The sequence below is a fragment of the Tupaia chinensis genome, unplaced genomic scaffold (assembly GCF_000334495.1).
Source record: "Tupaia chinensis unplaced genomic scaffold, TupChi_1.0 Scaffold000078_1, whole genome shotgun sequence".
Classification (NCBI taxonomy): domain Eukaryota; kingdom Metazoa; phylum Chordata; class Mammalia; order Scandentia; family Tupaiidae; genus Tupaia; species Tupaia belangeri.
The window spans coordinates 3,815,620-3,828,177 of NW_006159539.1; positions in this window are offsets into that span (position 1 = coordinate 3,815,620).

Here is a 12,558-nt window from a genome sequence, read left to right on the forward strand (position 1 = left end):
GGAAAATGATACTCTTTCGGGGGTTCATCAACTCGGAAAAATGCTTATTGTGTCACGTGGAGTAAACAGATTACAAAGTGATTTCCTCACTGCGACAACAGGCAGAAAAAAAAGAAAAGAAAAGAAATCGGATGATTGGAAGGAAACAGGGTAGATGTCATTATATCAAAGTGATAAAAGCAAGAGAGATTTCGTTTTTTTTTTTTTGCTCTTTGTTGCCATGCAGCTTTGCATTTTATTTTTCCAGGTACCCTGCGCTTCCCCCACTTCACCCTTTGCTTTGCACATTCGGATCTCCTAACCCATGCACACAGGGGCACACACATGCACATGTATGCACTGCTTATACATTTCGCACACACATATGTGCACTCACACATGCTCGCACATACAGACACGCTCACATGCACTTTCGAGCTTCATTCTCCCTGGCCTCTGGCATCCCAAACGACACATCTGGATGGCCCTAAGCCCTCACACCCAACCCCACAGGGCTGAGCTTTTGGCCTGTGCTGAAGGGTGTCCTCCTGGGCGTTGTCCAGGGGCCCTAGACCGAGGGCAGGCAGGCCGAACTAGCAGGAGTCCTACCGACTCCCAACTCCCATCACTGCGCCTTTAGGAAGCGCCGTCTTGCTGTTTCTCTGCCCTCCAGCAGCGGTGTACACTAGAACTGCTTTATTTCTGTCAGTTTCCAGAAGAGTGCATTTCTCTATCTAGGTTAACCAAAAGGTTAACTGAGCATGCCTGGGAGTATCTCAGTGTGTTACTCGAAATGATGGCTTCATAGCTGGGGCCAAATCAACCAGAAGCAGGCCTCCCTGAGTGTTTGCTGTGATCTGAGCCTGTTGCTCTCACTTTGTTCTTTTTCCTTTTTTTTCTTTTTTATTTAAGAGAAATTTTTGCTATAGGGCACATGTGCTTGCCAGAGAGACAGACAGAAAGTAAGAAATCATCCCCCGGGGTTGGGGGGGTGGTGGCCATGCTGCAATGCCTTCTCCTCCATTTTCCTCTTGAGATTTTGGGCACATGCATCTGGCATGAGTTTCAGGTTGCTGGGTCCGGGACTCGAATGGCAGTCAGCCAGGGGGGGGTCCAGTGTCTTAACTACAGCGCCACTTGCTGGCCCCCAGTTCTTGTCTTTAAATGTGAGAGCTGGGCCAGAGGTTTGTCATGTCCCTTCGGTGTCCGATCCCATGCTTTGTAGCCCAGGAGTCTTTCTGACCAGTTCTCGTCTGTCCCCTGCTGGGGCATGGCACCGTGACGGACTCTCCCTGGGGAGGTTTCAGACACTGGTGGGCAGCATCCGTGGGGGAGTCAGGGCGTGTGAGTTCCTGCCTCTTAGGTCCGAGGATCTAGGTCCGTCATCTTCTGTATAAATGGTTTTATTCACTTGGGCGTTTGAGAGCAGCGCCAACCCACGAGGCTTGTGAATCCTAATCACATGCTTAATGGGACAGCTTAAGTGTTCTTGTGATGTGTGGGTCAGGCTTCCAGGATGGGCGGTGAGGTGGGACAGGAGAGGAGATCCCTCTCCCTCTTGTGGAAGGCAACGAGGAGACCAGGAGGCATAGAATCAGGGAGCCCAAGGAAAACCCATAACGATATGGGGGAAGATGAGAACTCAGTAAACTCATGTTTGATGAAATGCCATGCTTTGCGAGAGGATACTGATTACAGAATATAATATGAAGAAAGCAGGGGCTGGCTGGTGGCAGGGTGGTTATAAGGCGCTAGACTCCCACATGGCTGACCACAGTTCAGGTCTCAGACCCGGCAGCTTCCTTTCTCACTGGCCAAATTAAAAAATAATAATAAAAAATAATAATTTTAAAAAAGAAAGTGGAAGACCTTTTTACGGAATTGAGTATTTTGCAATAGTACAACCCAGTTATACAGGTACCCAAAGTCAGGGTCTGTCTTTGGTAGGAAAAAAAGCAAGTGTTCCAAGGGGATTTGGGGAGAGCACAGTGCAGGTACCCCGAGGTTGTCCTGGGTCTGGGACTCGAACTGCAGTCAGCCATGTGGGAATCCAGTGCCTTAACCACTCTGCCACCTGCCAGCCCCTGTTGAATAGCTTCTAACCTGACAATGTAATAGGGCTCACTGTGGCCTGCTTTAACAGCTCCCACATCATGGGTTTAGGGAATGAAGACTCAGACCTGAGAGTTCTTTCCATTTAGTCCAGAGAGAAGGGACTTGGACAACAGAAACCTAACTGGGACCACCTGGTGAAGCTTGCAAGAAGCTAAAACAGAGTCCTATCCATCTCCCAAGTACCACGATTCCATCTATTCGAAGTTAAGAACCAGCAACGTTAATCTTTGCTGGTGAAATCTGAAACCGAGGTTGCCTAGTGGGTGGACTGGAAGACTGATTGAAAGGAAGCATCTTGGAATTTTCTGGGGGTGATGGAAGTATTCTATCTCTTGTTCTTTATCTGGGGGTGGATACGTCTTCAAAATCCACTGTACTGGATACATGAAAGCTGTATTTCATTATATGTACGTTTTACTTTGTGGAAAAAAATCTGTGTAATTAGTAGAAGTTATGGAGAAATATTTCTAAATGGCTCATACTTCAAAAGGGAAATAGCATATCTATCTAAAGCTACAGCCCTAGTCTGTCTGTTTGTTTGTTTGTTTGTTTTTTGCTTGAGGGTATGTGTGTATTCACTGGAGAGACAGGAAGTGAGAAATCACACCCCACCCCCATCCCTTGCTGGGGTATGGCCATGCCACAATCCCTTCTCCTCCACTCTCCTCTTAGGATTTTGGTATACATGCACATATGTCTGGTGCGTTTCAAGCCACCAGTTCCAGGACTTGACCCACGGTCAGCCATATCGGAGTCCAGTGCTTTAACCACCATGCTACCTGCTGGCTCTAGCCCTAGTCTCTCGAGAGTTGTATCACAAGGAACACACAGACCCAATGCACAACACCTAGAATGGAGACCTGGCTCTGCTGGGCTTTCAGGATGGACAGTTCTGTTTCCTTTTCTCTAACTCTGCTTTGTCCATAAGCTAAAGGAGCTTCCCAAGCTCTAACTATGTACAGACACGCTCACATGCACTTTCGAGCTTCATTCTCCCTGGCCTCTGGCATCCCAAACGACACATCTGGATGGCCCTAAGCCCTCACACCCAACCCCACAGGGCTGAGCTTTTGGCCTGTGCTGAAGGGTGTCCTCCTGGGCGTTGTCCAGGGGCCCTAGACCGAGGGCAGGCAGGCCGAACTAGCAGGAGTCCTACCGACTCCCAACTCCCATCACTGCGCCTTTAGGAAGCGCCGTCTTGCTGTTTCTCTGCCCTCCAGCAGCGGTGTACACTAGAACTGCTTTATTTCTGTCAGTTTCCAGAAGAGTGCATTTCTCTATCTAGGTTAACCAAAAGGTTAACTGAGCATGCCTGGGAGTATCTCAGTGTGTTACTCGAAATGATGGCTTCATAGCTGGGGCCAAATCAACCAGAAGCAGGCCTCCCTGAGTGTTTGCTGTGATCTGAGCCTGTTGCTCTCACTTTGTTCTTTTTCCTTTTTTTTCTTTTTTATTTAAGAGAAATTTTTGCTATAGGGCACATGTGCTTGCCAGAGAGACAGACAGAAAGTAAGAAATCATCCCCCGGGGTTGGGGGGGTGGTGGCCATGCTGCAATGCCTTCTCCTCCATTTTCCTCTTGAGATTTTGGGCACATGCATCTGGCATGAGTTTCAGGTTGCTGGGTCCGGGACTCGAATGGCAGTCAGCCAGGGGGGGGTCCAGTGTCTTAACTACAGCGCCACTTGCTGGCCCCCAGTTCTTGTCTTTAAATGTGAGAGCTGGGCCAGAGGTTTGTCATGTCCCTTCGGTGTCCGATCCCATGCTTTGTAGCCCAGGAGTCTTTCTGACCAGTTCTCGTCTGTCCCCTGCTGGGGCATGGCACCGTGACGGACTCTCCCTGGGGAGGTTTCAGACACTGGTGGGCAGCATCCGTGGGGGAGTCAGGGCGTGTGAGTTCCTGCCTCTTAGGTCCGAGGATCTAGGTCCGTCATCTTCTGTATAAATGGTTTTATTCACTTGGGCGTTTGAGAGCAGCGCCAACCCACGAGGCTTGTGAATCCTAATCACATGCTTAATGGGACAGCTTAAGTGTTCTTGTGATGTGTGGGTCAGGCTTCCAGGATGGGCGGTGAGGTGGGACAGGAGAGGAGATCCCTCTCCCTCTTGTGGAAGGCAACGAGGAGACCAGGAGGCATAGAATCAGGGAGCCCAAGGAAAACCCATAACGATATGGGGGAAGATGAGAACTCAGTAAACTCATGTTTGATGAAATGCCATGCTTTGCGAGAGGATACTGATTACAGAATATAATATGAAGAAAGCAGGGGCTGGCTGGTGGCAGGGTGGTTATAAGGCGCTAGACTCCCACATGGCTGACCACAGTTCAGGTCTCAGACCCGGCAGCTTCCTTTCTCACTGGCCAAATTAAAAAATAATAATAAAAAATAATAATTTTAAAAAAGAAAGTGGAAGACCTTTTTACGGAATTGAGTATTTTGCAATAGTACAACCCAGTTATACAGGTACCCAAAGTCAGGGTCTGTCTTTGGTAGGAAAAAAAGCAAGTGTTCCAAGGGGATTTGGGGAGAGCACAGTGCAGGTACCCCGAGGTTGTCCTGGGTCTGGGACTCGAACTGCAGTCAGCCATGTGGGAATCCAGTGCCTTAACCACTCTGCCACCTGCCAGCCCCTGTTGAATAGCTTCTAACCTGACAATGTAATAGGGCTCACTGTGGCCTGCTTTAACAGCTCCCACATCATGGGTTTAGGGAATGAAGACTCAGACCTGAGAGTTCTTTCCATTTAGTCCAGAGAGAAGGGACTTGGACAACAGAAACCTAACTGGGACCACCTGGTGAAGCTTGCAAGAAGCTAAAACAGAGTCCTATCCATCTCCCAAGTACCACGATTCCATCTATTCGAAGTTAAGAACCAGCAACGTTAATCTTTGCTGGTGAAATCTGAAACCGAGGTTGCCTAGTGGGTGGACTGGAAGACTGATTGAAAGGAAGCATCTTGGAATTTTCTGGGGGTGATGGAAGTATTCTATCTCTTGTTCTTTATCTGGGGGTGGATACGTCTTCAAAATCCACTGTACTGGATACATGAAAGCTGTATTTCATTATATGTACGTTTTACTTTGTGGAAAAAAATCTGTGTAATTAGTAGAAGTTATGGAGAAATATTTCTAAATGGCTCATACTTCAAAAGGGAAATAGCATATCTATCTAAAGCTACAGCCCTAGTCTGTCTGTTTGTTTGTTTGTTTGTTTTTTGCTTGAGGGTATGTGTGTATTCACTGGAGAGACAGGAAGTGAGAAATCACACCCCACCCCCATCCCTTGCTGGGGTATGGCCATGCCACAATCCCTTCTCCTCCACTCTCCTCTTAGGATTTTGGTATACATGCACATATGTCTGGTGCGTTTCAAGCCACCAGGTCCAGGACTTGAACCACGGTCAGCCATATCGGAGTCCAGTGCTTTAACCACCATGCTACCTGCTGGCTCTAGCCCTAGTCTCTCGAGAGTTGTATCACAAGGAACACACAGACCCAATGCACAACACCTAGAATGGAGACCTGGCTCTGCTGGGCTTTCAGGATGGACAGTTCTGTTTCCTTTTCTCTAACTCTGCTTTGTCCATAAGCTAAAGGAGCTTCCCAAGCTCTAACTATGTGTTGCTAAGCTCTAACAATGTGAAACTCCCCTTCCTGAGACAGAGGATGGGCTGGATGACCCTGCGGCGTGACCTGCTTTGGCGATTCTTGTGATCTGAATCCCTTCCACATGTCTGTCTGGTGTCAGCCCAGTGCAGGGGATGGGCGAGCACGGGCAATCTGATACCTCCAGGAAGTCCAGCGCTCCATCCCTTGTTGCTAAAATTAGAAGCAGGCTGCAGCTTAGATCAAGGCCATCCCTTCCCCAGCCCCTCAGTGCGCTAACTCTTCCCCCTCCACACTGCGTTGTACAAATGTGCTGGTAATTACAACAACGTGAACGCCAGATGATCCGGGGGCCTGGAGGGAGGAAGGGAGAACTGCGTGAGAGCTTCACAGAGACCCTGCCCCGTTTAGACAAGGAGACAGAGAGCAGGTAAATGGGGAGGGGGGGGGAGAGAAAAACAACCAAACAATAACTAAAACAAAACCAAAAAAATTAAAAAGAAAGAAAGGATGAAGAAAAAGGGGAGAAAAAGTGAAGAGAAGGAACTGCTCTGCCCGGAGGTGATGCGAGTAGAAGACCTGGGCCGTTTCTAGCCACTTCCTTAGTGCTGTGCCACAGTGTACCCCATGACTCCCCCAAGGACAGAAGGCCACCCTTTAAAAGAGATTTATTTTAATTAATTTTTTTAAGAGAATTTTGCTCTAGGGCACGTGTGCTTGCCAGAGAGAGAGAGAGACAGAGGGTGAGAAATCACACCCGGGGTGGGGGGGTGGATGGCCACCCCACAGTCTCCTCCATTCTCTTCTCAGGGTCTTGGGCATGCATACACACACTCCTGGTGTGAGTTTTAAGCCACTGGGTCCGGGACTCGAACGGTGGTCAACTATGTGGGAGTCCAGTGACATAACCATTACACCATCTGCTGGTCCCTTAATTTATTTTTAATTGCCAGAGGATGCATGCACACAGCAGGGGTGGGGGAGAATCACCCTCTAATGGGGGGTGGTCATGCTATAATCGCTTCTCCATTTCTCTACCCTGTTGGGATCTAGGGCACCCACATACGTGCCCAGCTGTTTCTCAAGCCACTAGGGCTGGGATTCGAACCTCGGCTGGCTAGGTATTGGGTCATCGAGAAAGTCATGTTGCATTTTTACATAGAAGAAACATAAAATGATTTCCCAGTGACCTAATAGAACCCACTCCTTTAAGCACTAGGCTGTGGGAAGACCCTATAGTTCAGTATTAATAGTGTGTGCACATGCGTGACAGGGGACAGAGGAGTGCCTTCCTCAGGGCTTGGTCACTCTGGTCCTCTTCTCCAATACTTCAGCCCTCCAGGATCCTGGGCATGCACGCTTATCCTCAGCATAGGTTCGGGGAGAGCAGAAGACTAGGGACTCAAATTGCAGTCAGCAATGGCTTCCAACTCCACAGCCCAGTCAGCTACCAACTGTGCTACAGAGGCCGGACCAACCCTGTGTCCTCATGAACGTGAGTCCACTGGTGTCAGTACAGGCCAGTGGAGGAACAGATGCAGAGCCACGCCTGCCTCGGCGTGTGCTGGCCCCCCCACCCCCTGGCGTCTGACTCGAGACATGATCCTTCTTCCAGCCCCTTTGCTTACTTTCTGCCTTCAGCCATTGCAAGCAAAGCCTGGGATCCCCACGAGAAGTCTAGAGGTGGTCTCTGCGATCCGACGTTAAACAGACTCACACTGACATTTCATTCTTCTAAGTTTTGGAGACGTTTCCTACAAACAGAGAAATCCTTGGATGGGGGGGCATTTGTCTCATTTTCTTGCAGAAATTCACTCCGAACTGAGGTCGAAGATCAGCATGGCCTCTCTGAAGACTTCTCTAGCCTTTTGCAAATCCCCACTGCTGCTCGCGTTACCTCATGTCTGTTATCCAAGGACTCACTCGATAAATTTCTCCTTGAACACGGTGCCAGGAAAAAGTTCTCTTTCCTATCTGATTCCAGAGTTATTGTACAATGAAAAGTATACGAGCCAGCGTGTGTCTCTGTCCTCCAGGAAACTCAGAGATAACTCCCATGTCCAATACAGTCACGGCTCATCCCAGGTGCCTCAAAACAGGGTTCCCTTTTTCCTCCAGCTTGTTCTTTGAGTCCGGTTCTGATGTTAATGTTTCCTTAGACGCTTTTGGGAAATAGTTTGAGGTACAAACTTTCCCCAAGCAAACCCATGCCTACAGAGATAGGTATGACATAGATGGCCCCCTCCCGGGCCTTTCTCGCTGTCATTCCTCAGCTCTAACAATGCGAGCTCGGGGCACACGCCAGGCGTTGGGAACGCGGTGCTGAACGATGCTACCCACGAGTTCCTCATGGTTAGTCTGTTGAGGGGGTAAACGGGGGTACAAAGACCTTCGATCCAAAGTGGACTGGAGAAGTGCTGGAATCAGAGAACAAAGAAGAGGCTAGATGGTTCCAGAAGAAGAGACGCTGATACTGGAACAAGACGGAAGGAGGAAGGCTTTTGGGAAGCTGGGGAACTTCCACTGAACTGGGAAGGATGAAGACGAAGGAGGAAGAACATCACTGAGTAAGAGACAGCCTGAGTAAGGACCGAGGTAGGAAAAAATACATCATCCTCCATATTTGGCAAGAACATTGGGAACTGAGTTGGCTTGGCAGGTGAGATGCTTGAAGGAGTCCGCGAGAGCTCAGGATAAATTATTGTTTTTTTTTTTTTTAAACAGGGATAGGTACTTGGCAATTTATAAACAGAATTTGGGTTCAGTATGTCTTTTGCTGAAGACGCTTAAGTTTATTCTGTTTTATGGATCAGGTGACTGGGTCGCAGTGCATTTTTCTGTTTTTTTGTTTTTTTTTTTTTTTGAGAGAGATTTTTGCTATAGGGTGTGTGTGCTTACCAGAGAGACAGAAAGTGAGAAACCACCCCCTGGGGCGATGGCCACGCTACAATCCCCTCTCCTCCTTTCTCTTCTCAGGATCTTGGGCACGCATGCGCACGTGCCGGGCGTGAGTTCGAAGCCACTGGGTCCAGGACTCAAACTGCGGTTGACTAGGTGGGAATCTAGCGATGTAACCCTTATGCCATCTGCTGGTCCCTGGAGTGTCTCGTTCTGAGTGGCAGAGGTTCCAAGTGAGATTAGCCGTTGTAGCCCCCAATGTAGCATGCACTTTTGACCACATTATATTCTATCCCTGGAAATATAGGGAGGGGGGTTCCCAGGCCAAGCTAGGGAAGCTGACCTTGGAAATAAGAATCAAAGTTCTGTTTTTGCTTTTTTTCCTTCAGGGGTGGGTGGGGTGTCACTGAGGAGGAAAGGGAGGAGCTGTGAGCATCATTTCCACAGCATTCCCTTAACAACGCCCGTACTTGGTGCGTTTCCGCAGGCCTGAGTCCCTGTTCCTTTTCTGTTGCTGAAGAGGAACAGTGAGCCAGGGAGGGATCGCACTGATGTTTATCTTTCCAGCTCTGGCCGTCCAAATGCTGGAACCCCCCAGGGCTGGGGAAGGGCGGTGCAGTCACTTCCCACGTTGCTGAGGGGTGGGAGATGCAGCAGCTCCCCTTGGGCCAAGGGGAGTGTGTGATTTCCCCCCAAATAGGAAGTCTGTCTCCCGAGTGGGAGGCTGCTGAGGCCATTGAGGACTTATCTCCTAAAGCAGACACAGAGAGGAGCCCTGCCCAGTCCTGTACCCAGAGGGGACGTGCTGGCCAAGGGAGGGAGAAGAGGGCTACCAGCGAGAACCTGTGACAAGGGCGGCTGCGCTTGTTTGTGTATCAATGAAGACTCCTTCCTGCCAGACTTCCAGCCCTGACCTAGGACCTGGGCCCAGTCCCAGCAGCCCCTCCCAGAACACCCAATGCCTTCGGAACTTGGGGCGCCTAGGTCACTTCTGTAATTGAGAGAAGAGGGGGATGCTGGTCCTTTCCTTGGATTGAGTCCAGAACTCTGGGATGGACATCTCAGCTTGTGGAGATCAAGTGCCGGCATGTCCCAAAGCTCCACAAGCTCTGACCTGCAGGACGGTCGTTGCCCTTAGACCATTACTGTAGGCAGGAAGTCCCGCCCTCTTTCTACAGATGAGAAAACGAGGCCAGAGAGGCCACATGTATTTATTAACATTGCCAGAGGCCTGGGAGTTCTCCAGGGAGGGACAGAGAGACAGGAGTGCGCTCCCCACGGGGCATGTCACGTCACCATCCCTGCTTCTCCATGTCTCCATCACGTTGGGATCTGGAGCGTGTGCACCCAGTGTTTTTCAAGCCAACAGGCCAGGATTTGACCCACGTGGTCAGCCATGTGGTTTCCTGCTCCCTTAACCACTAGACCACAGAGCCAGCCACCCTTGTTTTGGTTTTGATAAAGCTGCCTTCCTGGGACACGCTTTCCAAATCTAACTTCTGATCCATCCTACCTTCTTTCTTCTGTGAACGGACCCAGGCGGGGTCTGTAGCCGATCTACTCAACGACTGTCCCTGACTAATCAGCAAGAAGCAGAGGTCGTGCTGGGGCAGAGGTGTAGCTGTCTCTTCTTGTGCAGGATATTTACTGTCTAATTATTAAATAGCACACAGGTTTTAAAGTGAGGAGCATATCCGAGCCATCTGAGAGGGAGGAGCAGGGACATTATCAAGGGCACTCAGGCGGCATGGCATGATGTCAGTCTGTGAGCACCAGGAGAGCCATGCTGGCGTATGTGCGTGCTGGCCTGAGTTACAGCCTCAGTGTCAGGGACGGGTCCCCTGGAGCTCTCCCTTGCTTCTCTCCGAAGCTCTCTGAGTACCTCTGCTCGCTCCTGGTTCTTCTGGCGGGGATGCCCTCCAGTGCGGCTCACCGGCTCTGCATGCTCCGAAGCTCAGAATACAGGCAATGGTTGGATGTCCTCCAGGACCTAAGTGTGTGTCCAACCAACAGCCTTTCCTATGCACTGGCTCCCACCCCTCTGCTCTCTTTCCTGACAAAAGGCGGAGCCCCAAACATGCACTTGAGGAATTGGCATTCCCTGTTACTGAATCTCATCATACCCTGGAACGGCACCAACGCAGGGCTCCATCACGTGGCAGCCAAACTGTTAGCTCGACGGTGCCAAGAGGCACAGAGCTGCTTAGCACACGGTAGTGGTGCCCGGCATTCTCACACAGGGACCGGGGCAGGAAAGGAGCGGCTGAAATGTGGACACCTGAGCTGCCGGGTGGCAGCTGACGGGTGCTGGGCTGAGGCTGCATTCAGGTTTCTGGGACCTCTTGCGGGACAGTCAAGGGCAGGCAATCCATGTGGTGTTATGTAAACCGTCACAGGACTAAAAAATACCAATACCAGGATTGCTCTGGGGAGGGCAGGCTGGTGTCCTTGGCAGGCAAACCCAAAGTGCCACTGGCTTGGCTGGCTCATTTCTCAAGACCCAGGTGGCAGGGCCAGAAACGCAGTTGGTGTTGGATGCTTACATTGGCTATTAGCTTGAGGGGAAGGGTTGGACCTTTGGGGTTCGAATACAGTGCGGATATTCTTTGTGTGTGTATTTGTGATAGGAAGCGTGCACTCGCTGAAGAGAGAAGGAAAATGAGATATCTCGTTCCCCTTGTGCCCTGGAGGGACTCGAATACAGTGCGGATATTCTTTGTGTGTGTGTTTGTGATAGGAAGCGTGCTCTCACTGGAAAGAGACAGAGTGAGAGGGAAAGTGAGATATCTCGTTCCTCTTGTGCCCTGGAGGGACGGTCACACTGCAGTTCCTTTTCCTCCATTCTCCTCTTGGGATTTTGGGCACACATTCACACATACCCAGTGTATTTTTCAAGTCACTGGGCCTGGGACTTGAACTGATAGGACTTGAACTGATAGTTGGCCATGTGAGATTTAGCTGCTTTAACCTCCATGCCGCCTGCTGGCCAGTGAGGACATTGTCCAGGCATGGAACATCCCAAAGGTTGAGGAGAAGAGAGGGTTATTAAGAGTTTACGAGATGGGGAACCAGCAGATGGTGTAATGGTTATGTCACTGAATGCCCATGTAGTTGACCGCAGTTCGAGTCCTGGACCTGGTAGCTTAAAATCACGTCGGGTGCATGTGCGTGCATGCCCAAAATCCTGGGAGGAGAATGGAGAAGGGATTGCTGCAGGGCCATCCCTCCTGGGGGTTATTTCTCACTTTCTGTTTCTTGGTCTCTCCAGTGAGTGCATGCACCCTGTAGCAAAAATCTCTCTTAAAAAAAAGAGTTTGCCGTTGGAGCCCTTAGGGAGATACCTGCCTCGAAAGGCCACCTGTCTCACACTCACGTCAGAACTGGTCGCTAGAGGAAGGGAGGGAGGGAGGGCTGAGGAAGTGAGTCGCGAGGGTGGTGGTGACGACACACAGCTTCTTCAGAACACTTAGCATGGGCTTCGCATAGCTCAAATCCATTCATGCGTGTTAAGTCATTTTCTTGTTGCACTGAGCGAAGTGGGTGGGATTGCTATCTCATTTTACAGACGAGGACACAGAGGCACAGAGAAGAGAAACACCTGCTCATAGTCACCAGCGAACAAGCGTGGGGCTGGCTGGCAAGTTCTTTTCCCTAGGGAAGAATGGACAGACTCCGGATGAACTCGTGAAAATCAGTTTCTGCGTGGCAGGAGAGAGAGCAGTAGGGTTCGGCGTGAGAGGCGAGGACACTGCTAGCCTGGAGCCTCCAACCAACCGGCTCCCCCAGGTCTTCCTTCTCCCGCCGAGGTAAGGAAGCTCCGTGGAGCCACGAGGCCCAGGCAGTGGTGGGGAGCGGGGACTGCCCCCAGGCCTTGCTTGCAGTTGCTGGGTGAGGCAGAACTACTGAACTGGCTGAAGTGCGGGCCGCTGCTTTCAAGAAAGTGAGGGTTCGGTGACTCTC